Raw genomic sequence first — 8,779 nt, forward strand, 5'->3', positions numbered from 1 at the left:
TGACCACTGCGCAAAGCTGGTTGCTGGTTTCTCGATCAGTGACTGCATGTTGTTTTTTATGACCTTTTATTTTTGTGTTTTTATGCTGCCTTGCTGCTGAAATGTGCTATACGAATAAACCTGATTGATTTTTGGATTGATTGATTGATTGATTGATTGATTAACTTGCATGTACTGTGACCTCTGGTTAAACTAATATACTTCCTGTTGGCAGATGTTATTAACTGGAGTCACACATTCATATTTATTCATAGATTATTGGTAAGTTCAAGAGATTTTTGTAAAATGGACAGACCTTAAATTATACTACAAGCTGCACTGATGCGGTAAAGTCAGTGTTACTAACGTCGGCGTTCAGTGGTCATAATGTTATGCCTGAACATTCCAGTTGCCACAGTTAATGTACTGTATAATGTGCTTTTTTCAGAAACACATAGATCTTCCCAATTAATCAATAAAAACATGCTACTTGCAAGAATATTTGTTAGTTTTCACCAGAAGGATTTATGTCTAACGTCAACATTTTAAAGCCGTTTATGATGAAGTTATCATTTTCGCATATAAGCATAAGTAAACGAAGGTGATGCAGAACGTTATGTCCTATATCTTGTCCCATATCAAAGAAATTAAGAACAGATTGTCAAAAAGAATCACTAAAATTTCATAAGCTGATCATTTACAATTCATAAGGTAAAATGAATCAAACTGCATCTGATTCATTCAGTGCAGACACATAAATATTACAAAGTGGATTCTATGTGAAAAGGAAAATGTGGAAATCATTGCAAATCTCTAGAGCGGCGGTCCCCAACCTTTGTATTACCGCGGACCAGTCAAGACTTGGGAGGAGGACTTTATTCAGCTGAGTTTAACGCTGTACAAAAGCTGCTGGAAAAGACAAGTGTTTGGTTGTTGACTTACAATCCAGAAACCACGTGCTGCATTCTTGTTGGTTGTGCAGGAGGCTCTACTTCTGCTTTTCAAAGCTGTACAGCTGTATAATTGCGCATCAGTTTGCGGCCATTTTCAAATGCGAGTGTAAACGTGATGGGGACGTAGCTAGCGGCAGCTTAGTTGCATTTAAAGTAACAAGAAGTCTTAAAACGGCTCGTTCTAAAAGCTCAAAATAGGCCGAACTGATTAAACTTAAGTGACCCGAAGAAGCAGCACAGGAACTTTTTAACGATAAAAACTCCCCCCAAAATTTAAGATAAAACAATACAAGGCCATTTTGGGAAATTAAGCACCATTTTTAATTTGAGCTGAGGTGAAAACCTGCTGAGGGGAGGAGAGGAATCTCCCATAAAGAGGAAAACACGGTGGAAAGTCAGGTAAGCTAACTAGGCTATTATGGGTTTCACCTTCCTGTCGGAAGCAGTCTGTTAGTTTCTTTACCAACAACATAGTATTTTTATGTATTTTTTTTTACAAACAACTACCAAAGTAGTTTGAAAGTGAACTGAGCCAAGTGCTAATTCTTCACCGTTCATGCTCGGCTCTGGAGAACTCGAACAACTAAGTTTGTTTGTTTTCACTACATAAACTATTAGAACTAAAACCAGAACCGGCTGCGAGCTGAAAAATAGAGCAGAAAATGTCCAAACAGCAAAGAAGCAGGCAAAGAAACCAGAGGCATACGGACCGCTCCGGCCTATTGTCGCTGACGTCACATAGAGCCGCCATCTTAGAGCGGCCCGCTCCACTCGGTGCTGTGTTAGTGAAGTATCGGCGCATTTAATTCATCATAAATCGCTAAATACTTAACAGATTTTCACGCCTTTTTGCTGGAAACCTTAACTAAACAGCTATCATAGCTATTAAGTTTTTTAAACAATAAAAAAACACACCGACTCCAAACAACTTTTAAAAACTATTCGTCGCTCCGTTCCATACTCCCGTCCTCACTTCCAACGTCTGTCATGGCACCTCGAATGATTAAGTGACACAGTTGCAAAGGGTCAATTTTTTGGGTCATGTGGAACTGATCTGAGCGTTTCCATAGAAACGAGCAGAAACGAAACATTGCCTCAGAACTATTGTGACCTCATTGTAGCTATGACCTCATCTGTGATGTGGTCAAACGATCAAAGAACTTCTGAGGTAATGAGGGCTTGTATTTCAAATCATCAGTTCATATTCAGTCAGCTCTTCGAACTTCAACACTGTTTCTACCAAAGCTTTTCATTATGAACAGGATTTTAGTTGGCGTGTTTTTTCCCCTGGGTTTTGGACTAGGATATTTGGTTAGCACCGGAATGCAGAAGGTTTTTGACAAAATCTTTCCTGGTAGCGACACAGACGAAAGTGTCTCTAAGGACGAGAGCACTGAGTCTGTATACGATGATTTTGAACCTTCCCCGGTTGGGGAAGTTTTAGAGGAGCCTTCCTCCCCACAGAAGCAAGCTTCCCCGGCTGGGGAAGCTTGCTTCTCCCAGTATGATGATCTTGATGCCATCCTTTTTGAAACTTCCCCGGTTGGGGAAGTTTTAGAGGAGCCTTCCTCCCCACAGAAGCAAGCTTCCCCGGCTGGGGAAGCTTGCTTCTCCCAGAATGATGATCTTGATGCGTTCCTTTTTGAACCTTCCCCGGTTGGGGAAGTTTTAGAGGAGCCTTCCTCGCCAGAGATCCAAGCTTCCCCGGCTGGGGAAGCTTGCTTCTCTGAACACGATGATTTTTGTGCTTTTCCTTTTGGTCCTTCACCGGCTGGTAAGGACCCCGAAGTTGAATCCGAAGGCTCAACTTTTGCTCGGACGAAGACGGCACAAGAAGACTGGACCCATGAAAAGAGCGCTGTCCAGACCACTATAGGGAAGGATTTCTTCAATCTTCCCTCAGAGAAAGAAACAGTTGAGTCTGGAAATTCAAATGCTGTTTTGTCGAACGCAGCAATATATTGGTGCCATGCGGCAGTTGATACCTGGATCCACGAAGCTATCCAGGAAACTGTCCGAGGGAAGGATTCCTCCAATCTTCCCTCGGAGAAAGAAACACTTGAATCTGAGAACTCAAGTGCTATTTTGACAAACGCAGCAATAGAAGATTGGTGCCAGGTGGCAGTTGGTTCCTGGATCCAAGAAGCTGTCCAGGAAACTGTCCGAGGGAAGGATTCCTCCAATCTTCCCTCGGAGAAAGAGACAGTTGAGTCTGAGAACACAAGTTTGGCTTTGACCAAGGCAGCACAAACTGATGGGACACAGGCCACCACTGATAGCTGGATCCAGGTACCGAGTGCTGCCACTGACATAGGGAAGGATTCCTCCAATCTTCCCTCAGGAGAGACAGTTGAGTCTGGAAAGACAAGTTTAACTTTGACGAGTGAACAACTAGAAGCTTGGACCTGTGAAGAGAGCACTTTCCAGAGCATAGTGGTACAACTTCTGTTACTGTTGTTTTTTGTTTTAAGTTTCTTGTGCTTTTTATTTTTATTACGGTTTTGCTTTTACTTTAGTGTTTTTTTCTGGGGTTTATTGTTTCTGTACACTGTTTATAAACTTGCTTCTTTTTTCAGTTCGGTTTCAGAAATACTCTAATGAGAATGACTACAATTGGTATTTTTTAAAATTGTTGCCCCGCTATAAAATCCCAGTTTTAGAACATCCTATGTGTTGATGAACTGGACTAAATTGTTCAAAATGGGTAAAACAGCAGTAAGTGTGAACCAAAAGATGAACTGCAGTGTAAAATTGGAAGGTTATTGAAAGGCAGAACCCTGTGAAAATAAAAACTTCTGAACAAATGGATAGTAAATTATGGGTTAATATGAGTAAATCATTTATATAGAATTGGGAACTGGAACATTAGATGAGTATGTGAATTATTTCCCTCCATGCTGAGAAGGTAGTAAACATTTTTAAAAAAGCTTCAGCAGGAATATTTTATAAAAAGGAGGTTTTAGAGGGAGAAGAGGAAATCTAAGATCAAATAATTCAGGGTGTTGTGGAAAAGAAGGACATTTGGCCAGAAACTGTCCTGAGAAACAAAACGCCTGAGTATAATTAGAATCAGCTCTGAGTGAACCAGAGTCTTATAATGAGACATCGCATCCCAAATGACATGAAGTGAATGAAATGGAAATTGATCAAACAAAGGAAGTTTTGCTAAATTTACACGATTTGCTATCAATGGTTAACATTAAGCCTGAAATAACTATTGGTTATTGGGAAAAAGATCTTTTTGTGTGACACTGGTGCATGAGGAGCTACTTGTAGAGAATCAACACTAAACTGTAATAAGACATGATTAAAAGCAACTACAGAAAGAAGAGAGTGTTGCAAATAAAAATAAGCAGGAGGAAGCAACAAGTATGTTTATTTAGACTAGAGAACAATGAAGCACCAGGGAGGAGTTGCAACTCCTGCTCACAGCAGCTTGCAGCAGCTCAGCAGGGGAGAACAGGCAGAAGCTGCAGCGGTGCTGCAACTCCGACCCCCACCAGGTCCAACTGACCACCATATGAAGCCCCCTGGCAAAACACTAATGCATGATAAAAAAGTTACAACTTTAGAAGTAAAGCAACAGAAGACTCCCACATTTTAAAATGAGATGAAACTAAAACATATCTCATGATACAAGAGCCAAATGCTAATGAAGCAGCAGAAGAATTAGGAGTTTTTCTTGAAATCCTTATCAGCTCTTTTTCCTGCCCCTGCAAGAGGTGAGAGGAGGTTCATGAAGGGGGGAGTGGGTTTGTTTTGTGCTCCATCTGACAATAGAGATAACTCAGGCTAGTGGAGTAACCTTAAACATAAATTGTGAAATCTAAAATCGCAAAGGATCCAATGAACCTTTTTCCTAAGGAACATAGAAATAGGCTTTTTAAACCTTTGGGTTTTGCTTGGAAACAGGTTATAGGAAGTTGTAGAGAAGTTATTATCATCGCATAACGCAGGATTTTGATGTAGTTTTAGTTTCCTAAATTCAGGAAACAATTTCCTCAGAGTGGGTTGTTTAAGTAAGCAAATGATTTATGAGTAATGAAATAATATGGAAAGTTTTAATTGATATCAATTAATTGATATATATTTCATTTATATTTAAATATAAATTTATAAATCATTACATTTATAAATGTATATTTAAATGAGAGGATTTGAGATTTTGGTTTAATTTCAGGATGGTCATTTTTAACTAAGCAAGAAGAGATAACTGTGGCCATCTAGTGGTGTTTTACCTTGATAAATTTGACCATATTTACAAGGTAAAACAGTAACAAAACGCCCCTTTGCTAATAGATCTTCTATAAGCAAAACAACTGCCAGCTAACCTAGCAGTTTGTTAGTGTGTAGCTCACACAATAGGTACCAATGAGGTCTCTACTGGAAATAGGTTTACTGATCAAATAACAAAAAGCAGCAGCAGAAATAAAAGTGTTAAATATAGAGGAACAAACTATTATGCACAAAAAGATACCTAGAGATATGCAATAGTGAAGCCCTGAAGTAGAAAATGATTGTGGATAACTAAAAGGGCAGCTTTGAATACTGGTAGAATGTTTCAGGTAAAATAATAAACCTGTTTCATCGAAATCTCTATTTATAGTAGTAGAAATTGTGATACATTAGCATGTAATGCATCATCAGGGGGGATAATACATTACAGTTTGACCTTTTATACACTGCCTGGCTAAAAAAAAAGTCGCCACCAAAAAATGGTCACACTCTCTAATATTTTGTTGGACCGCCTTTAGCTTTGATTACAGCCTGCATTCGCTGTGGCATTGTTTCAATAAGCTTCTGCAGTGTCACAAGATTTATTTCCACCCAGTGTTGCATTAATCTTTCACCAAGATCTTGTATTGATGATGGGAGAGTCTGACCACTGCGCAAAGCCTTCTCCAGCACATCCCAAAGATTCTCAATGGGGTTAAGGTCTGGACTCTGTGGTGGCCAATCCATGTGTGAAAAAGATGTCTCATGCTCCCTGAAATCTGGACTCATCAGACCACATGACCCTCTTCCATTCCTCCAGAGTTCAATCTTTATGCTCCCTAGCAAACTGAAGCCTTTTTTTCTGGTTAGTCTTACTGATTAGAGGTTTTCTTACGGCTACACAGCTGTTCAATCCCAACCCCTTGAGTTCCCTTCGCATTGTGCGTGTGGAAATGCTTTTGCGTTCACAATTAAACATACTCCTGAGTTCTGTTGTTGTTTTTCTTCGATTTGATTTGACCAAACGTTTAAGTAATCGCCGATCACGATCATTCAGGATTTTTTTCCGACCACATTTCTTCCTGGAAGACGATGGTTCCCCACCATCCTTCCAGTTTTTAATGATGCGTTGGACAGTTCTTAACCCAATTCTAGTAGTTTCTGCAATCTCCTTAGATGTTTTCTCTGCTTGATGCATGCCAATGATTTGACTCTTCTTAAACATACTAACGTCTTTTCCACGACCACAGGATGTGTCTTTTGCCATGGTTGTTTAAGAAATGAGGAGTTACTCATTGCATCAGCTGGGGTTAAATAACTTGTTGCCAGCTGAAAGATAATCGCCTATGCAGTTCTTATCCAATAGGAGGCTTGTACCTATTTGCTTAGTTAAATCCAGGTGGCGACTTTTTTTTGGCCAGGCAGTGTGTATTGATAGATGCTGTACAAAACCATGTATGGTAATCAAATTTGAATGAATGTGTGTAACATATGTATTCTTTCTGAGCGGCCTTAAACGTGGAGTGTAAAATGCGAAGGGTGAGGCAGAAAGTACCGTGCCTCATTGATAGGGGGCAGTGCTGAGCCCAATAGACGCAAAAGGCGCTCTTCTTCTACGCATTGAAAAGACTGGGAACAATCTGGAAAATAGAGAAAATACAGCTGGATTAGAACCGTTCAAGGTCGCTCTCGTCTTTGAATTACAGGGGTGGCACAGGAAGCGGTATGAATGAATGGAGAAAAAAAAACACTTACACAAAAGTGTTTCACTGTAAAGGTGGTTAGTAGTGTGTTTTGTTGCAACCTGACGTGTGAAATAAACTTCAGTGGAGTTTGTAAACAAAATATCTGTATATGTTTATGTCTGGTTGAACGATGTGTGTGCCCTAGATAGCTATCTTGCTAGCTATCTTGTTAATCTTGTTTATTTAGCTGTCTACCTTGCTGGCTATTTTGTTAGCTATTTTGCTAGTTATCTTTTTTGCTATCTTGATTATTTTGTTTGTTATTTTGCTATCTATCTTGCTGACTCTCTTGCTAGCCATTTTGTTAGTTGTCTTTTTCCTATCTTATTTGCTAGAAATGTGGATGGATGGATGTATGGAGACCCAGGCTGTAGTTTTTTGAGTCCACTAGGGGGCAGATGATAACTGTTACAACGACACAGATGCCTGCGCAAACATAAATGCCTGTCATCCTTGTACACACTGTAGCTCTCATTGAACTCATGTTTATTGCTACACACACACACACACACAGACTGACACGGAGGAGGGAAGCTGTCACATTAATCCTGGGCCGGGGTTGGTCATGTTTAGTCTCGGGGCTGATTCTGCTGGTTGACATATGGCACTCATGTTGTTCTCATCACTCTGCGTGTGAGCAGTGATAGCCAGAGGCCCGTCCAATCCCGGCCTGGCACACCAGGCTTAGTCACTGTAAACACTTCCCAATCCCACGCTCCCAGACTGTGACAGCGCGCTCGCCAGGCTGCAGCAGGGGTTGCATAACCGCAGCGTGAGCAGCATCAGCAGCATCAGCAGCATCAGCAGCATCAGCAGCAGCCTCATGGGTTGCTGCTGGGATTGCCTCTCCCCTCCCCTCCCCATCATTTGACACAGGTGTCAACTGACAAGCATCCATATGCATACGCATGCACAGATGAACACACACCCATAGTGAGTTCAGATCCAGCGCAGTTGCAGCTCGCTGCGATAGGAAACCTGTCAATTTGCCTCCCAATCCGTCAGACGGCCGATTGGACTCGGAGTCCTGAAGTTTGACCTAGAAACCACTGGCTCGGACAAAAAAAACAACAAAAAAACAAAATCACCACAACTACGCAGCAATGTAATCAGCTGCAATCTTTCAATAAATGTCCCTGCTCCCACATGAGAGCTTTGTTTTTTTTTCTCCAGGATGTGATCAGAATCCGTTTCTGGGCTGCTGAGGGGAAATGAGGTGAACCGTTCCCGCTCAACTGTTCGCACGACACTTCCAAGAGGGGCCGCAGTTTGTTTTATGCTCCTTAGATCAATATCCACCCTGGAAATGTCCTCCATAAAACTCCTGTTTTCTAACAGAGTCCAGTTTATTAATGGCTAATAAAACGTCTTGTAGCCAAACTTACAAGGTGTTTATGGGGAGCAGGCACGCTGTGTGCTTACAAATCATTCAGGGCGTTGTTTACTGTAGCAGTTAAGCTCTTATCAATCCTAAAGCTACATTAATAAAACATGCATCTATGAAGTTTTAGCTGCATCTTTCCCTGCAGGTTGGTATGCGGATGATCGCGCACACTGCAAAAACACTAAATCTTACCAAGTAGTTTTTGGTCTAGATTCTAATATAAATGTCTTAATACACTTGAAATAAGACAAACTAACTTGAAAGTAACTTTTCAGAAAAATATAGAGGCTTGTTTTAAGTCAATAATTCCTTGATATTGATCAGAAAAATACTCAGTCCCTCTGCTCCTTATCTGCTTCAGCATAGAATCCACCGGCCTGAGTTTGTTGTTGTGATGTATCCGATAAGTCAGATCAGATGCAGTGTGCAGTCAGTAACTGTTATCCAACAAGGACATCATTTAAATTAAAGTTTCTTTTTTTATGTGGTTTGACTGCTGTATT

The sequence above is a fragment of the Xiphophorus hellerii genome, chromosome 7 (genome assembly GCF_003331165.1).
Source record: "Xiphophorus hellerii strain 12219 chromosome 7, Xiphophorus_hellerii-4.1, whole genome shotgun sequence".
In the NCBI taxonomy this organism is placed as follows: Eukaryota; Metazoa; Chordata; class Actinopteri; order Cyprinodontiformes; family Poeciliidae; genus Xiphophorus; species Xiphophorus hellerii.